Source organism: Syzygium oleosum, unplaced genomic scaffold (genome assembly GCF_021117445.2).
Source record: "Syzygium oleosum isolate NSW1041296 unplaced genomic scaffold, Sole_v2.1 Sole_v2.01, whole genome shotgun sequence".
Classification (NCBI taxonomy): Eukaryota; Viridiplantae; Streptophyta; class Magnoliopsida; order Myrtales; family Myrtaceae; genus Syzygium; species Syzygium oleosum.
Genome location: NW_026607485.1, coordinates 37,815,491 through 37,834,356, shown reverse-complemented (window position 1 = coordinate 37,834,356; position 18,866 = coordinate 37,815,491). Strand labels below are relative to the sequence as shown.

The following is an 18,866-nucleotide window of genomic DNA, read 5'->3' as shown; positions in this document are numbered from 1 at the left end:
ACCGGGGTGCGACTCCCACACCTTCTTCTTGAAAGCCGATTTAATCTACAACAAATACATAGCAGAAGAGATTCCAAGATCAGACAAACCTAAGTCTACTCGAAATCTGTCTAGATTGGCTAATCTACAACAAACCTGACACGTGTTAGTCCAAATTAGAGTTAATCTACTCGAAATTTGTCTGGATTGGCTAACCTAAGTCTACAGTAAGTATTGCGACCCTCAGATTCCAAGATCAGCCAAATATATAGCAGAGCAGATTTCCCACCGGTGATTCCCAAATTTCGATTATTTTGCAATTTGGGTTACTGAACTTTGATTGCAACAACCCAAAGCACAAAACTTTTAACTTTTTGTAGTTGAACTGATGCACTTTGACCATGGTAAAAATTGCCACATAATAGGCCACATCAATTTTTTGCTGGACATTTGGTTGGAAAATGAACAGAGTGCATCAATTGCAAAGAAATTTAGTGATCCAATTGCAAGATTTATCAAAGTTTAAAGACCACCTGTGAAAATTATCCTAGAAACAATGCCACAACTCACCCAACTGATGTCAAAAGATGCATGACTTTCATAACCAAGATGAGGACAGTACAAAAACATGCAAAAAAGTAGAACTTATAGATAACAAATAATGTCCCATAGCTACTTCCATCCCAAATGGTGGTGTTTACAAAGTGTCGAAGATAAGAATTATGACTCATGAATGCATCACAATACTGCCTGTTGTAAGTGCTAAAAGGTGTATTATGCTGGAAAAGACGTTACACGGGAATCAAAAGAAGTTGACAACCACAAAAGGCGTTCTACAGCCCACAAAGAAAAGGATTAGCACTCTGGATGTTGAACAAGGAGAGTAGATGAGACCGTTGAGATGTCCAAACACCACTAAAAGCCTCGAGGTTTGTTTTGTGACATAGCCTTCGGCAAAACCTATGGAATTGGAACATATTATGGTGATTTAGATGTTCGGCTCTACATTTAAACTGGAGATAAAGTCAAGATGATATGCAATAACATGCCAGAAACCCACATCCGAATCCTGTGAAAGCACAACTTTGTGCAAACCCCAAACAGATTTTACCGATGAATGAAATCCGCGATGGCTAAATCGGAAAAACCCAAAGAAAACCTAAGCACTGAGCAATCGCACCACGCCAATATTTAGAGAACAAGCATCAATTGGCAAGAAACATGGAATCTCTTGCCAATTCCTCAAAAGTCACACCTAGAACTCAATAAATCTCTGCATACGAAAGCGCGAGCAAATACAAAACCCCTATTCGTTCCTCGTCAACAACCCTATGGTAAGTGAGCAGAAATTTATATCAGAAGGCTCGGTGAAAATGCTTCCACCTTCTTCAATGTGGATTCAAAATCGCCCAACGAGCCCAAACTCGTAACTACTGGTGTAAGCAAAAAACCAAACGTGACGGAGCATAGGTGAACTGGCTCTCCGACGAGAAAGGAATTGGAAACTCCTGCACGAGCGTGTGCAGAGGACAAGGGAACTTGAAGTACCTTCGACAGCTTCTTCTCACCTGAATCGAATTCAAACACTCGATCAGACAACCAACACACGAAACCCATCGCAGGTGAAATCCGCAACGCGCGATCGAGATCATGCTCTGCAACCGCGATCTCTTCGCAAGAGTGCGAACGAATCGATCAACGGAAGGAAGGAAGGAAGATGCTTATACTTTTCGAGTTTTCGTCAAGATGCTCTGCAACCTCAGCTTGTTGTTTGTCGCCGATGGAAGAACGAGGGAGAAGATAGGGTTTTGGTGAACGTCTGCAAGAATGAACCTTAGTTTGTTGTTTCGATTGGGCTCGGGTGTGAACAAGAAGAAGATAGTCACTACAAAAAAACAAGGATTTAGCCACGGAAATTTGCGACGAATTATTTTTCGTGGCTAATTGCGACGCAATTTGCGACGAATATATTTTCCGTCGCAAATTAGCCACGAAAAATAATTCGTCGCAAATTTCCGACGAATTTTGCGACGAAAAAAAATTCGTGGCTAATTTGCGACGGAATCTGCCACGGAAAAAAAATCGTCGCAAATTTGCGACGAAATTTACCACGAAAAAAAATTCGTGGAAAATTTGCGACGGATTTTCCCACGAAAAAAATTCGTGGCTAATTTGCGACGGAATTTGCCACGAAAAAACATTCGTCGCTAATTTGCGACGGAATTTGCCACGAAAAAAAATTCGTGGCTAATTTGCGACGAAATTGTCGACGAATGTTTTTCCGTTTCTAATTTGCGACGAAAAATAAATGTCGTCGCTAATTTGCGACGAAATTTATCACGAAAAAAAATTCGTGGTTATTTTGCGACGGAATTAGCGACGAATTTTTATTCGTCGCTAATTCTCCTCTACTTGTAGACCCAATTTCTCTCTCTCTGCTAATTCCTCTTATCCCTATTAGCTGTTCTCCCTTCCTCTCCCTATTCGCTGTTATCCCTTCCTCTCGATAAATCTCTCCACACGCGCAAAAATCTATCTCGGTGAACCTTTTCTACAGGTAAGTGGTGTGATTAATTTGGGCAAAACTATTTTCAAATTTTTGTTATTTTATTGATTTTTTTTTCTCTTTTTTTTTTCTGACTTCGTCGCCAGTCGCCGGTCCGGCAACCGGCGACTGGCTACCGGCGAGGCTCGCTGGCCATGGGCGGGGCCGCTGGACCTCGCCCAGATTTGGGCGAGGCCGAGCGGCCTCGCCATGGGGTCCGGCGCTGGACCTCGCCGCGAGGTCCAGCGGCGGCCATGGCCAGATCTGGACCTCGCGGCGAGGTCGAGCGGCGGCCGCTGGACCTCGCCGCGAGGTCCAGATCTGGCCGGCGAGGTCCAGATCTGGCCATGGCCGGCGAGGTCCAACTACCGGACCGGCGACCGGAGAAAAAAATGAAGAAAAAAAAATTTGGGAAAAAAATTCGAAAAAAAAATTATTAAAAAAAAATTGGGGAAAAAAATTATTATAAAAAAATAAAATCTGAAGTCAATTTTTTTTGTAGGTACGTATTCGTTTGAAAGTCTCGCGGATGAAGTGAACGTTGCAATTCTCATCAAATTGAGCACTTTGTACTACAAAGATTTCAGTCAAATACTTGGGTAAGTCAATTCTTTTAATTTTTTCAATTTCAAAATAATTGTTTAGGCAAAAATAAAATTTTAATTTTTAGAATTTTATGGTTTTAATATCGAAAATTTTTTGGCATTAATATTTTACGAGATTTTGTTATTTTTATATAGACAATGCAAAGAGACAGGGCTTGGATGTATAATAAGAACTTACCTGAACGTCGAGGATTGACCGATGAGTTTCGTACTGGGTTGGAACTATTTTTGGACTTTGCTAGTAGTAAATATGAGTTGATGGATGGAAATAAGTTAAGGTGTCCGTGTAGAAAGTGCAGTAATGGTAAATTTCATGTATGTGATACAGTTAGAGAACATCTTTGTAGATTTGGGTTTACTCCGAACTACTATAATTGGACTTGTCATGGTGAACCATTTATATCTGATGAAGGATATCGAATAAGTGACCAATTTTCAGTTAGGAAAGAATGTAGCTATTATGACCAAATGAACCCATACCAGAGGATGGTGATTGATGCAGCTGGTCATAATTCAGATCCAAACCATGCAAGTACTAGTTTTACTCCAAGACTTGAACAATTTGAAGAGATAGGAGTAACAGGTTTTGATGAGAATGTGTGTAATGAAACGTTTTCATCTAATCAGTTCTGGGAAGTGTTGAAAGCAGCAGATGAACCTTTATGGGCAGGTTGTGACAATCATACTCGCATCGCGCAGCAAGATTGTTAAATATCAAGGCGAGCATAATGTGTCCGAGAATTGCTTTAACTCTTTTGTTGAAGTAATGCGAGAAGCAATGCCTCCTGATAACATAATGCCAAGTGATTTTTACGATATGAAGAAGTTAGTGGATAACTTAGGTCTTCCAGTTGAAAGGATTAATGTATGTAGTAGGGGTTGTATGTTATATTGGAGAGATGATGAAAATGCAGAATCTTGCAAATTCTGTAGCCAACCTAGGTACAAGATTAACAGGAACAGGAGGCAAGGTCGTAATCAGAAGCGTAGACCATGCAAGCAAATGTTTTATCTGCCCTTAATCCCCGATTACAAAGGCTTTATGCGTCTCAAGCCATCTGCTGAACACATGACTTGGCATGCAAATCATGAAACAGAGAAGAGGTTTAATGTGTCATCCTTCAGATGCAGAGGCATGGAAACATTTTGATAGAACATACCCTGAATTTGCGATAGAGCCTCGAAATATTAGGTTAGGTCTCTGTGCTGATGGATTTGCCCCATTTGGAAAATCAGGGAAAAGTTATTCATGTTGGCCAGTTATCTTAACTCCGTACAATGGATGTCACGGGAAAAACAAAAGACAACTTGAATGCAAGAAAAGATATGAGAGATATTTGTGATCGGCCAACATTAGATGTGGATGCAAGCAGCAGGGGACCAAAACCAAAAGCAGTTTATACATTGGATAAGGAGCGAGAGACGAGTCGTTTGTCAATGGTTGAAATCATGCGGTTTCGATGGATATGCTTCGAACATCGGGAGATGTGTTGATTTGAACGAATGCAAGTTGACAGGATTAAAGAGTCATGATTGTCACATATTTATGGAAAGACTAATTCCAATAGCTTTGAAGGAACTTCTACCAAACTTTGTATGGGGCGCCATTACAGAGTTAAGTAATTTCCTCCATGATATTTGCTCAACAGTGTTAAAAGTATCACATATGGAGAAACTGGAGAGAGACATTCCAATTATTCTTTGCAATTTAGAAAGGATATTTCCTCCGGCGTTTTTTGATTTAATGGAGCATCTCCTAGTTCACTTGCCTTATGAGGCTAAAGTTGCAGGTCCCGTCCAATTTCGATGGATGTATCCATTTGAGAGGTAAAATTTTTTTCAAAATAAAATTCAAAATACTTTATTATATATTATGTTCTGATAAACTTCTTTCTATTGCAACAAGGTTCTTATATCATTTGAAGAAAAAAGTGAAGAATAAGGCATGTGTTGAAGCTTCAATTTGTAATGCATATATTGTGTAAGAAGTGACAACATTTGCATCATACTATTTTGAGCCGCACGTGCAGTGCAAGAGGCGGAGAACAGGAAGAAATGATGAGGGTCCCATCGATCCCAATTGCAAATCATTCTCTATTTTCAATTATCTCGGTCGACCAAGCGGCGCATGTCAGTTTCGTTGCTTAACAGGCGAAGAACGGCAGGCAGCCCATACCTATATTTTACTGAACTGTCCAGAAGTGGAGCCATACTTCCAGTAAGTGTATATTTTTGCAAATATATGTATTGCGTGTCAAATATTTACTAATATTTAAATGTAAATTGTTAATAGGATTTTTCAAAATTCAATGTATGGACTACCACCAAATGAGTTCGACCGTTTGTGCGATGAACAATTTGCAGCATGGTTCAAAACATATGTAAGTTGCCTATAGACCAAAACAAAGTTATTAATATTTTATACATCATTTAAATATATATTATTGACTTTGCGTGTGTAATATTAGGTTCACAGTAATCATGATCAAGTTGAAGAGCAAGGATTACTATATTATCTGTCATGGGGTCCACAGTCAAGCATACGAAGTTGGCCAGCATATTTCATAAACGGGTACAATTTTCACGCTCGAGAATATGGAATGGAAAAAAGCCACAATGAATAGTGGTGTGTGTGTTCGGTCATCCAATTGTGGTAGTTCAAAAGATGATTTTTATGGCTTGTTGGATGAAATCATCGAGATAGAGTACCCCGGACCATTAATGCGGGTTGTGTTATTTAAGTGCATGTGGTTCGACCCCGTCAAAGGAACGAAGGTACATACGAAGTTTAATTTGGTTGAAATAAATCACAAGAAAAGGTATAAGAAATATGAACCATTTGTGTTGGCACAACAAGCAATTCAAGTATATTATGCATCATATCCTAGTTTGAAACGTGACAAAGCTGATTGGTGGGCTGTATGTAAAATCAAAGCACGAAGAAAAATCGAGGAACACTAGAAGAATACAGCATATCAACAAGAGGAAGTTTATAATGCGGTTCAAACTGAGGAATATAACATTCCTACTCTACGAGATCCATGTGGAGCAATGATAGATGTAGATCTAACTGAAATTCGCGAATCAAATTTAGAAGGTGTTGCAGAAGCTGATTTTCAGACAGATGATGATGATGATGATGATGACGACGACGACGACGATGACGTTGATGATGACGATGATGATGACGATGATGACGACGACGATGATGACGATGATGACGATGATGCTGAACAAGAAGATTAAGATCAAGATGAAGACGAAGGTGAAGACGAAGATTTAGATTTTTGAGACTTTTTACTAATTATGTCGTAATTATTATTATTATTATTATGACAAAGTTTATTGTTGTTGTCATATTTATTATTGTTGTTGTTGCCGTAATTATTAGTATTGTTGTTGTTGTTGTTGTGGTAGTTATTATTATTATTATTATTATTGTAATTGTTGTTGAATATTATTATTGCTATTATTGTTAATGAAACGTCATTGTCCGGAAAAAAAAAATGAATTACGCGAGTGTGGGATAGTAGAAATGAAATTCGTGGCTAAAATCTGTGGAAAATTTGCCACGAAATTTAGCCACGAATTTCATGAAAAAATCCCACTCACAAGGCTAAGTAATTTTTCATGAAAAGCCAAAAATTAATTTTACGAAATTCGTGGCAAAAATCCATGGCAATTTACCACGGATTTCGTAAACAAAGGCCGTACGCATGATTTAGGCTTTTTTTAGGAAATTCGTGTGCAGGCTTTTTGAGGAAATTCGTGGCAAATTTGCCACGGATTTTTTTTAAAACAAAAAATAGTGTGTAGGGTTTTTTAGGAAATTCGTGGCAAAAATCCGTGGCAAATTTGCCACGGATTTTAGCCACGGATTTTTTTTAAAAAAAAATCGTGTGCAGGCTTTTTGAGGAAATTCGTGGCTAAAATCCATGGCAAATTTGCCACGGATTTTTTTTAAAACAAAAAATAGTGTGTAGGGTTTTTTAGGAAATTCGTGGCAAATTTGCCACGGATTTTTTTATTAAACAAAAAAGCTATTGTATTCTTTTTTCAGGAAATTCGTGGCTAAAATCCGTGGCAAATTTGCCACGGATTTTAGCCACGGATTTTTTTTAAAAAAAAATTCTATTGTATTCTTTTTTAGGAAATTCGTGGCTAAAATCCGTGGCAAATTTGCCACGGATTTTAGCCACGGATTTTTTTTAAAATGAAAAATCTTTTGAAGGCTTTTTCAGGAAATTCGTGGCAAAAATCCGTGGCAAATTTGCCACGGATTTTAGCCACGGATTTTTTTTAGAATGAAAAATCTTTTGAAGGCTTTTTCAGGAAATTCGTGGCAAATTTGCCACGAATTTGAAAAAGACCCCAAAATTACCGCGACAATTTTATATTTCGATTCGAATTTGCCGCGATATAATAACAATTCGTGGCTAAAATCGTGGCAAATTAGCCACGGATTGGAAATCGTGGCTAAATCCGTGGCAAATTAGCCACGAAATGAGATTCGTGGTTAATTTGCCACGATTTTAGCCACGAATCCTAAAACCGTGGCAAATTTGCCACGATTTTAGCCACGATTTTAAATCCGTGGTTAATTTCAGCGAAAATTCAACAAACGGCGTCGTCTTCATGAGCGGGTACAAATTAGGGTTCTTCTTTTCTGTTCTCACGATCGAACCTATCTTCTCACCTTACCTCTGTCTCTTGTCTGTCTCTGTCTTCTCCCTCTTTCTCTGTCTCTGTTGCAGTTCTTCGGCGTTCTTCGGCGCGATTCTTGGCGTTCTTCGGCGGCGGACGCTGGGAAGCGAGGACACCCAGCGCACGGTCTGCTTCTGTTGGGTTCTTCGGCGGCGTCCGAGAGTGTTCGGTCTGCTTCTGTTCGGTATGCTTCTGTTGGGTCTGCTTTTCGCCGTTATTTCTAGGCGTTTGCGTCTGCTTATGCTTCTGTTCAATGTATGTGTTGGGTCTACATTTGGGTCCGCTTCGCTCCGTGCTTCGCTTCTATGCTTCGCTCCGTGCTTCGCTTCTATGCTTCGCTTCGTGCTTCGCTTCGTGCTTCGCTTCGCGCTTCCGCTTCGCTAAGCTTCGTGGCTTCGCTTCGTGGTTACCGGCTTCGTGTTGGGTCCGCGTCCGCCTGCGTGTTGGCTGGCTTCGTGTTGGGTCCGCTTCGCTTCGCTTCGCGCTTCCGCTTCGCTTCGTGTTGGGTCCGGTTCGTTCTGTCTCGTGGACGAAACAGATTGGGTCTGTTTCGCCCACAAATTTGGTTCTATTCGTGTGCGAAACAAACCAGTTTCGTGGGCGCTTCTGTGCTTCGGCTTCTGCTTCTGTGTTGGCTTTCGTGGGCGCTTCTGTGTTGGCTTTCGTGGGCGCTTCTGTGTTGGGTGTTGGCTTCTGTGCGAAACAGATTGGGTCTGTTTCGCCCACGAACAGAATCAAATTCGTGGGCGAAACAGAAACAGAACCATTCTGTTTCGCCCACGAATTTGATTCTGTTCGTGGGCGAAACAGACCCAATCTGTTTCGAAACAGAACGAAACAGAACGAAACATAATCAATTTCTCATATTTAGGTTGAAATTTGGTCGGATTTAGGTTGAAATTTAGTTGAAATTCGTTTGAAATTTGGTCGAAATAAGGTGAAATGTTGTCGGAATGAGCTGAAATTTGGTCAGTCAAGTGGAAACGGCCCGCTGATCGAAATTCACCGCCTAAGGCTATGACGCAAGCCATTTTTTGGCTTTTTGGAGTCGTTTAGATGGGTTTTTTTGGCAAAAAATGATTCTGGTGAATAGTGTTTTTCGTGACATTTTCGCTTTTTTTTTTTTTCGTTTCGGAGTCATTTTATCATTATCTAGGTTTGAAAACTATTTCCAAACCTTTTTTGGCCTAGGTTGAAGCTTTGGCCATTGGGGTAAAATTATTTCCGTGACATTTGCGTTTTCTGGAGTGGCTCCCTTCGAGGTAAAAATTTATTGATTTTCTTGTTGAAGTTGATATATTCATTTTGAACAGAACTTAGTGATTTACTTGCATCATAAAATTTGTTGTGAAAGTGTAACTTATTAAGTTCTAAGGCTTTCAAAACATGCAATTAAATTTTAAAACAAGTCGAATTACAGAAATTAACTGAAAATTTGATGACCCTGACCAGCTAGATGAGTTCTTCCTTTTTTACCGTTGTAGGACCAGAAATTTAACTCGTAGACATTTCCGGACAGCTTCTTTTTTTTTCAGGGGCCATCTCTCTTGCTCTCAATAACAAAATGGTAAGCTTCACGACGTACGTCATTATGTGTCCTTAATATATGTTCATAATTTTCTTTATTTTTGTCTAACCTTGCACCTTTTAGTATAAACGTGGAGGTCACATGCGTCGTGATGATGCTTCACAAAGAAGATCGGCCTTTCCTCTTCCTCGTCCTCATCCCCATCCCTTTCCGCTTCCCCCCCCCGCCCTTTTATCTAACCCTCAACTAGTACATGGACACATTGGCCCTTCCTCCGACCCTCAAATGCGAACTGAATTTACTTCAGTTCCATCGCCTTCGGTTCCACCTTCTTCTTCAACGCAACACTCGAATTATGAAGAAGATACCCGATTCATGATAGCCCCATTTGGAGATTCGTAAGTATTTCATTTTTTTAAATATATGTGAATTATTATGGATGTCAACTGAATTGTCTGTATGCTTTACGGATGCTACGTATGTTGAAATAAGTTATAACCCATTTGCAGATTCATGGATTCTACGCATGTTGTGAGGAGACTTAATAAAATAATCGATAACTATTGGATGGGGCAGTTTAGTAGTTGGACCACTGCTCCAAAAGAAGTAAAGGAATTGTGGTGGAATGAGTTCAAGGTAAGTTTTGTCCTTTTATTTCCTCACAAACTAAGTTCGATTTAGCATACTGAGCGTACAATTATTTTTCTATTGATTGCTTGCAGCGGAAGTTCAGGTGGGATGAAGCGGAAGAGAAAGAAGTTAAAAGAATTTTTAAGAAGAAAGCCGGTGATCACATGCGAAATGTGATGAATAGAGCAAAGAGAAGATAAGAAAAGCCGGATTTTATTACAGCTGACAATTGGGCGGAAATCAAAAGAATTTGGGACACCGAAAAGCATAAGCAAATCAGTGAAATTAATAAGAAGAATCGAGCTTCTAGTTCTAGTGAAGGGTCTGCCACATATGCTGGGGGCTCTATTAATATCAGGGAGCATAGAAAAAGAATGGTAAGTCTTTTAAACATGTTGTAAAGTTAAATCAATAATTACTCATTTCATTTATGTTTATATTTTGTAGGCAGATGAATTGGGGACGGAACCAACCTTTATGGCTACATTTGAACGCACCTTTCAGAAAAAAAATAAGACATGGACCGGCAATCGAGCAAAAGTTATTAAGGTATGTAAGGTTATATTTTGTATTTATATATATGAAGTTTTTTTTTTATTTTTATTAATATTGTTAATGTAGGACAAATATGATGAACTTATAATGAGCACGGCTGCTGCTAGTGGTGATGGTGATGGTGATGGTGATGGTGATGGTGCTGCTGCGTCCGAGCCATCGGTTGACAGTATGGCATTATGGATGGAGGCATCGGGTGGAATGAGAAGAGGTCAAATATTTGGAATGGGATCCTTGTCAAGGATGTACAGAACGCCGGCTGCTGCAACTTCATCCTCCAGTGCGGCTTTTTTAAGGGCACAACACGAGGAGCGAACGGACCAAGAATTGAACCGCTTGAAACAATTACTGGTACAGAAGGACGAAGAAATGAAACAGTTACTTGTACAGAAAGACGAAGAAATGAAACAATTACTTGTACAGAAGGACGAAGAAACGAAAGGAGTGAACCAACGTTTGCAATTGATCATGCAACACCTCAACCTCGAAGCTGATGACGGTCCTCCTATACCTCCTACTAATCCAGTAGGTGATGGCCACAATGATGATGATAATGAGATTCCTGATGCTGATGATGATGCTGATGATGATGATGATGCTGATGCTGATCCTTGCTAGTTTAAATTTCCAAGAGGTACTTATATCTTTGTGCTTCTGCTTTGTGCTTCTGCTGTTGAATAGATGTGAAAAAATTAATAGGGGTTAGGAGTTTGATATTGTGATGTTTGCGCTGCAGATGGACAGGACTTCGATTCTTGGAAATCAATAATTTGCCGCAACAGTTTGCCACAACGTGAAAGAACTTCTTGGCAAGATCAATAGTTTGCCACAACAGTTTGCGAACTCGCTAATTTAGAACATTGTTTCATTTCTTTCTTTTTGGGGTTTGTTCTTGTCTTGACTGTGATTTTCTATCAATGTTAATTAGATTTCAAATCGAAATCGTTCCTAAACAACATTCGTCGCTAAAGTATTCATTAAAATTCGTCGCTAAATTTGTTTTCGAATAATGTCGGCCGCAATAGTCAAAATTTTTCGTGGCAAAATACTGATAAAAAAAAAAAATTTGCGGGCAAATTAGCCACGAATTTTGCCACGAATAATTCCAGTGGCAAATTAACCGCGAATTTAGTCACGAATTTAGCCACGAATTTTTTTGTGGCAAATTAGCCACGAATAAACTCGTCGAAAAAAAAAAAAATTATTAGCCACGTGATAATTAGCAACGACTTTTTGCCATGAAAATATTTCGTCGCAATTTCGCGACCAAAAAATAAATCAAAATAATAGCGACGACTTTTGCCACGAATAGATCTCGTGGCAAATTACCGACGGATTCTTGTCACGAATAATATTCGTGGCAAATTAGCCACGGATATTTGCCACGAAAAATATTCGTGGCAAATTACCGACGGATTCTTGTCACGAATAATATTCGTGGTAAATTAGCGACGGATATTGGCCACGAATATTATTCGTGGCAAATTAGCGACGGATATTTGCCACGAATATTATTCGTGGCAAATTAGCCACGAATTTTGCCACGAATAATTAGCGACGAAATTTGCGACGAATTATTTTTCGTTGCAAAATTAGCCACGAATTTTGCCACGGATAATTAGCGACGAATTTTGCGACGAAAAAAAATTCGTCGCAAATTAGCCACGAAAATTGGAATTTTCCGTGGCAAAATTTTGCGACGGCCTATTAGCGATGAATTTTTTTCCGTCGCTAATTTCGTCGCAAATTCATTTTGCCACGAATTTTGTCGAAATTTTTCGTGGCAAAATTCGTGGCAAAACCCGGTTTTTTTTGTAGTGAGTGTTTCCTTGTTAGTTGTTTTGGTTGGGCTCGGGTACCCAAGCCCAATTGTTTTTTCTGTTATCCAAACCAATTGAGGTCCAACCCGATTCAATACAAAAATTTTCGGGTTGGGTCGGGTTGGATCGTGTTTGGCCGGGTTCTTTTGACACCCCTACATCTTGGGTCCATGCTTGAGGCATTAGGAGTGGCAATTCCTAGTATCGATAGCACAACTTGAACACTAATAAGTTATCGATAGGAGCCTGAGTTCAGCATCACACGGCATACATAGTAACCGGTATGTATTGCCTTGTTTTTTACTATTTTTTTCGTTGATAAATATTTTATAATCACGTCAAAATTTTAATATAGAGACAAGAAATGACACGAATATGATGACATGACATGCCAGCCCTATTGAGGTTGAATTCACTATGATGATGATGGTGATGATGGTTAACTTCATAACAAAAAGTTTTACAATGTAACCATAAAATTACCATTGAAGTGTGTAAATTTGGTACTTTGTTTGTACGTGTCCTTCATCAGTTAGCTGTTTCAAAGGACCGTAGCCGTTGGCATGGCACAGTTATGCACAGTTGTAATTTTCGGCACTATACAACATGTTTTTTTTTTGGTAAGGACACTATACAACATGTTTATGTTGCCGAAATAGCTATAAAAGAAGACGACCTGAAAGTATGCTTGACAACATATTTTTGGAAAACCATTTTTGGGGGAAAATCAAATTGAACGCCATCTTTCAATTATAGGAATAAATTTATACGACCTAGATGAAAAACCATTGTCGTGATTTCTTAATTAGCATGTAACTTATGAATTAAAAAAAAATAATTATGATCAAAATAAAAATAAAAAGAAAACTCATATTTTTAATATTTTTCTAATGTTAGTGCTATATATATATATATATATATATAAAGATCATCTCATTTCCATTTTTCAGTACTTATTTTATACTTGCATTTAGCAGCAAAAGAGTGATTTGATTTAAAAAAGCAAGAAGAATGAGAATTTTACATTTGAAAAATCACATGTCCGGTATGTGCAAACGAAAAAATAAATGAAGGGCTGAGGCCTGGTGACTCTTGCTGGCCACTGGGCGAGGGCCTGTGAGCCGTCGTCGGCTGCGGGCAGCTGGGCTCGGGCTTGCCAGCTGCGGTGAGGGTCACGGCCCTCGCCCAGCTTTGGGCGAGGGCCACGACCACGCATATGAGTGCATAGCTTCCTAGTTCCTCATGCAATCTCCTTTTACGTGATTCTCATGACAGTGCCGAAACGTCAATGCTTGAATGTTTGAAGTTGTGTTAAAACTTCAATGTCGGATGATGACCCTGAATAACATAATATATCCGTGATATACATGACCAGAGTCTAAATCAGTATGATAACAACGATCGAGGAATTTTAATCGCCGAGCAATTCTCTCGTGCTTGAAATTTGGTATGCTGCTAAAGTTAGCACCAAAAATTTTGCTTCTTTTGCGAGATCATGATCTCCTTTTGCGACAAAGCTAATCACTTACGAAGAAACGATATGATCCGCACTCAATTCCCAAAAGATTGATTTCCCACACATCTCATATGCTTCTTTTTTGGCATGACTTTCTTCTCTGCCAATCCCAGGCTGCGAGTTGCGTTCGTGCATCGATAAAAAGCACATAAAGAGAAGGGGAAATAAGTTTGGCTTCTTGTTGGACTGTCAATGGTGGGATCTTCACACTGTCAACTTCTCAAAGCCCAAACACACTTTTGCATGCCCCACCCTTGTCAAAGCATATGAATTGTATCTTCCAAAAGATTTCGACTCTTTCCTTTGTTGCCCCTTCCTTTTTCCATAGTTTCGTGGCATATGTCTTGTTGAAACCTAACGGTCTTCGTGGAAAACGTGTTCTATGGTCACTTAACAAACATCCGTGTCAAGAAATTGGCCGAAAGGACTACATTTGAAATTTGTGTAAATGTTTACGATAATATTGTTATAATTAGAAAGTTTATGACTGAAAGGATCGGAATTGCTAATTTCCCCCCCTTTTTTTTTATAGTGTAATCAACCTTTTCAGATCAAAATTTTGTACGGTGCATGTTCCCCACCGAATAATTATGACAAAAATCCTAATAATATTATATTATTAGATTTTGTGCTAATTTTATTTTAAAGATCACGACCTTTTCTTTTCATTTTGCTATACTCATTTTATTATTTCTAACTGATTTGGTGGCAAAAGAGTTATTTGACAAAAAAATGAACGATAATTACAATTTTACATTTGAAAATTCACATGTCAGATACAAGCAAACAAAAAAATAGACGAATCGTTTACGACTGTAACACAATGAAAATTCAAAGGGCTTTGTTTAATTTTTTGTTTATTTTTATATTGTACAAGTTTTGTTTTATCGAGTAATTCTCCATTTTGTGCAATAGAAATTTGACCACACATATGATCGTGCATAACTTCCTAGTTCTTCATGCAATGTCTTTTTTCATGATTCTCATGCTTATGATGCTGCTGAAATCTCATCGATTGAATTTCTTTGAAGTCATATTAAAACTTCAAATAATAGCCCTAAAAACTATAATATATTTGTGATGAAATATTACCTGAGTCTAAACTAGGATAATGACAAAGATCGACAAATTACAACTGTTGTGCAATTCTCTCGTGCTTGAAATTTGGTTGGTTGGTAGTTGGCACTAAATTTTGCTTCTAAGTAAAAAGGCTGACAATTTGTAACTTCAGCCAATGCAAATCAGCATGTAACTCGTGATGTTCTTATCTAGCAATCCAAGTGAATGAAGTAAGACGAAAATGTGTCAACTCGCACTTTTTTTTTTTTTGGTAAGGTAAGTGTCAACTCGCACTTTTATATCCCTTTTATCCCTTTTTGGACATCACGACCTTATTCTCTGCCAATGCCAGATTGTGAGTTGCGTACGTGCATTGATAAAACAGAGAAGGGGAAACAAAGGTTTTTGTCTTCTTTTTGGGCTGTCAGTGGTGGGATCTTCACATTGTGTCAACTCTTCTCAAAGCCCAAAGATACTTTTGCCTGCCCCATCCTCGTCGTTTATACGAATTCTATCTTCCAAAAGATCTCGACTCTTTTCTCTGTTGTCCCCTTTTTCTTTCCATTGCTTCCTGGTATAAGTCTTGCTGAAACCTAGGGTTTTTCTTTGTGGAAAACGTTTTCTATGGTCACTCATGTTCTGCAGAGCACAGTGGTTTTTTTAACACCCGAGCCATGTAATATGTGACAACTGTCACCGACCTCTGTAAATCCAAAGTGCAATTCGGAATGGTAAGATTTTCCATACCTAACATCATTGTAATTGGGTGCAACATAATTAAAACGCCTCTTGCTTCTGGCTTCAAGTTCATGCACCATGTATGGAGTCTAAGTCAGTCGCTTTAGGGAGTAATTAGTCAAAAAGCCATGACAAATCACCGTTTATTTTTTCATATTAAAGCACAAAATGTAACCAGAGAGAGAGAGAGAGAAAAAGGTACTGTGGCTTCTTACTGTACACACATGCAGAATGATATAATAAAAAGTCCGACTTGGGTCTTTTGCAATGCAAAGTTGAAGAATCTTTTGTGTCCTGATTGTCCAATATGGAAACTACCGTGTCACTGTTTCCCCTTGCACGAGAGAGCACTAGGAAAAGCTAAAACACTGATCAAGGACATAAATCTAGAATATGACTAAGAGACATTGCACGACTTGGAAAAAGAGGGAGAGAGAGAGAGAGAGAGAGAGAGAGAGAGAGAGAGAGAGAGAGAGAGAGAGAGAGAGAGAGAGAGAGAGAGAGAGAGAGAGAGAGAGAGAGAGAGAGAGAGAGGCTTTGTACGAGCCCTTGGATTGGCTTGAGTGGTGAGGTTGAGAGAGATCGAAGAATTGGTTAGGTCAAGATGCGTTTAAGCTGATTCGGACATAACAACCAACAGGAAGACGATAAGTATAGAGACATTTGTGATCTCACGTGATGTAGTGCCTTCCATATGCCAATCTAGCGGTACCATCTCTCGTGTCGGGGGGGGGGGGGGGGGTGCAGATGAGCCACCAAAAACCTCAAATTATGTCCACTGTGATGTAAGCCGCGAAAACAGCACCCCAAGATCTCCATAGCTAGAATCTAGAACACGGTTATTGAGAAAAAAAGGAATTTGCGCATTTGATTTACGATCCATCGTTTTTTATGCGGAATAGCGACGATCCTCAATGCAAGTGCTTCTCCTCTTTTACGCTATGTATCACTAACTCAATGAGATTGCCCCTCATCAATCTACTTTTTCGTAACCTATCGATACTACGACATTACTAGCTTTTTTTATAGTTCAGACGTTACCAATTTTATACTAACTTATTATCTTTTTTTTTTTTTTTTGGTAACTGAGGTGTCCGGGCCAGCTTGCGCGCACCTCGACTATTCCTCGGGAGAGACTAGCACAGTAACCCACCGCCATGGCCCCCTACTTAAATCACAAGTGCTCAGCTGGGGAATCGAACTTGGGACCAGTGCGCCTAACTACACAATCCCAAGTACGCTCTAATCAACTGAGCTACCCATGGGTGGGTAATAACTTATTATCTTTTATTTGCACAATTTACCAACATTTTATATTTACTAACTTTTACATGAAATTACCAACCTAAATTAGAGTGATTTATCAACTTTTGTTAAATTACCAGCTACTTTTAGTTTACCAACTATCAATTAATATGCTGACCAACTTTTAATTTTTTTTTAATTTACCAACTTTTCTAATGAGTTATCGATGTTTATTTACCTAGGTTAGCAACCCATTATATTTACAAACTCTTCTTAGAGATTACCAATCTAAATTAGCGTGACTCACCAACTTTTCTCCTATTAAATTACCACATAATATTGGATTACTAACTCTCATTTGACTTAATTACTGAAATTAATTTGACTCTTTTTTAGAACTTGCCAACTTTTCTTAAAGTTTAGAAGCATTTATTTGCATTCTTAGCAATGCTTTAAATTTACCAACTTTTTAAAAAAATTACTAACCTTAATTAGTGTGAATTACTAACTCTTATTTGATTAAGTTACAAACTAGTTTTGGGTTACCAATTCTCACTAAAGAAAAAAACCAAGTTTAATTTTTTTAAATACCAAATTTTCTATTCTTTTACCAACTTTGTTTTTCTTTCTTAGTTACACGGCAAATTTACCAACTTTTTTTTATGACATTACTAACTTGAATTTAAGTAATTTATCAATTTTTTTCAATTAAATTATAAACCATTTCTGGGTTTTCAATTCTCATTTGAGTTAGTAATCAAAGTTTATTTGTGTTTTCTGAATTACCAACTTCTTTATTGGAGTACTTAATTGGGAATAAAGTAGATAAGTGACCTAATAAGGGTTAGTAGTTTATATAATAGTTAGTAAATATAAAGTGTTGGTAAGACAGTTAAATAAGAATTGGTATATAATAAGAGATGTTTTTTTTTCAGAGGGAAGAGAAGTTGATAGTTTTAAAAAAACTAAATAAACGTCTGTAATTAGTAATGCAAAACTTGTTTGTAATTTAATCGGATGAAAGTTTATAATCACTCCAATTAAGGTTGGTAAATTCGAAAAGGTAAATTACGGGGTTAGTAAGCAAGGCAAGTGAGAGTGGGCGACCAATGAAAAAGTCGGTAAAGTTAAAAAGAAAAAAAAAGTAAATGTTGGTAAGCAACTCAACCGAGACTCGGTAAATCAAAACTAGTTGGTTTTTTCGATGCGAAAACAATGGTGAGTCTCACAAATGAATGTTGATTAATTCATATTAGAATTGATAAATTTATAGCGTTACAAAACGAAGAGTAATAAAAGTTGGCAAATGATAAGAAAAGTCAATAAATTAGATAAAAAAAACTAAATAGATGCAGTAAGTACTTAAATGAGAATTGGTAATCCAAAGCTAATTAGTAGTTTAATCGGGAAAAAATGTTGGTAAGTAATTCAAATAAAGTTGGAAATTCACAACAAGTTATCAAGAAATCAGGCGACGGGTAATTTTATATCACCAAGATACGTACAATTCTTTCATAAATCAATCAGCATCGTAAAAAGTATCAGTCACCTGATTTCTCCATATTGGGTAGCCTTAGTTGTATTCCATCGTGTGAATGTTTTATTTTTCAGAAAGACATTATGAACTATCGATTTGATTTTGTGGATTGCATGCTCTGGCAAGGACAACATACACATGGGGCAAAATATTTCAATTGGGCCTATGGACTCGAAGTACAAGCCCACCCATAAGAATTTACTTCCAAGTCAAAAGCATACGTTTTCTTCTTCTTTTACAATTCAAACGCGCAGGTTTAATGCCATGATTCCAGATAGAAGAGACGGGTATACAATGAGTAATATAGTTCATCAATCTTCCCACAGTAATGCTTGACTTCTCATGTTTGTAACTAGATTAATGTAAACATTCTAGGAATAGACTCATCATACTTGAGTGATAATC

General features: G+C 38.2%; 1 long non-coding RNA gene across 1 annotated transcript; it reads left to right on the top strand.

The window, feature by feature from the left end:
- Positions 1 to 9,593: 9,593 nt before the first annotated feature.
- LOC130138886 (uncharacterized) lies at positions 9,594 to 10,503 on the top strand. Its single transcript, XR_008817170.1, has 3 exons — positions 9,594 to 9,997; positions 10,084 to 10,368; positions 10,439 to 10,503. It is a non-coding gene; the product is annotated as an uncharacterized LOC130138886 (long non-coding RNA).
- Positions 10,504 to 18,866: the final 8,363 nt, after the last annotated feature.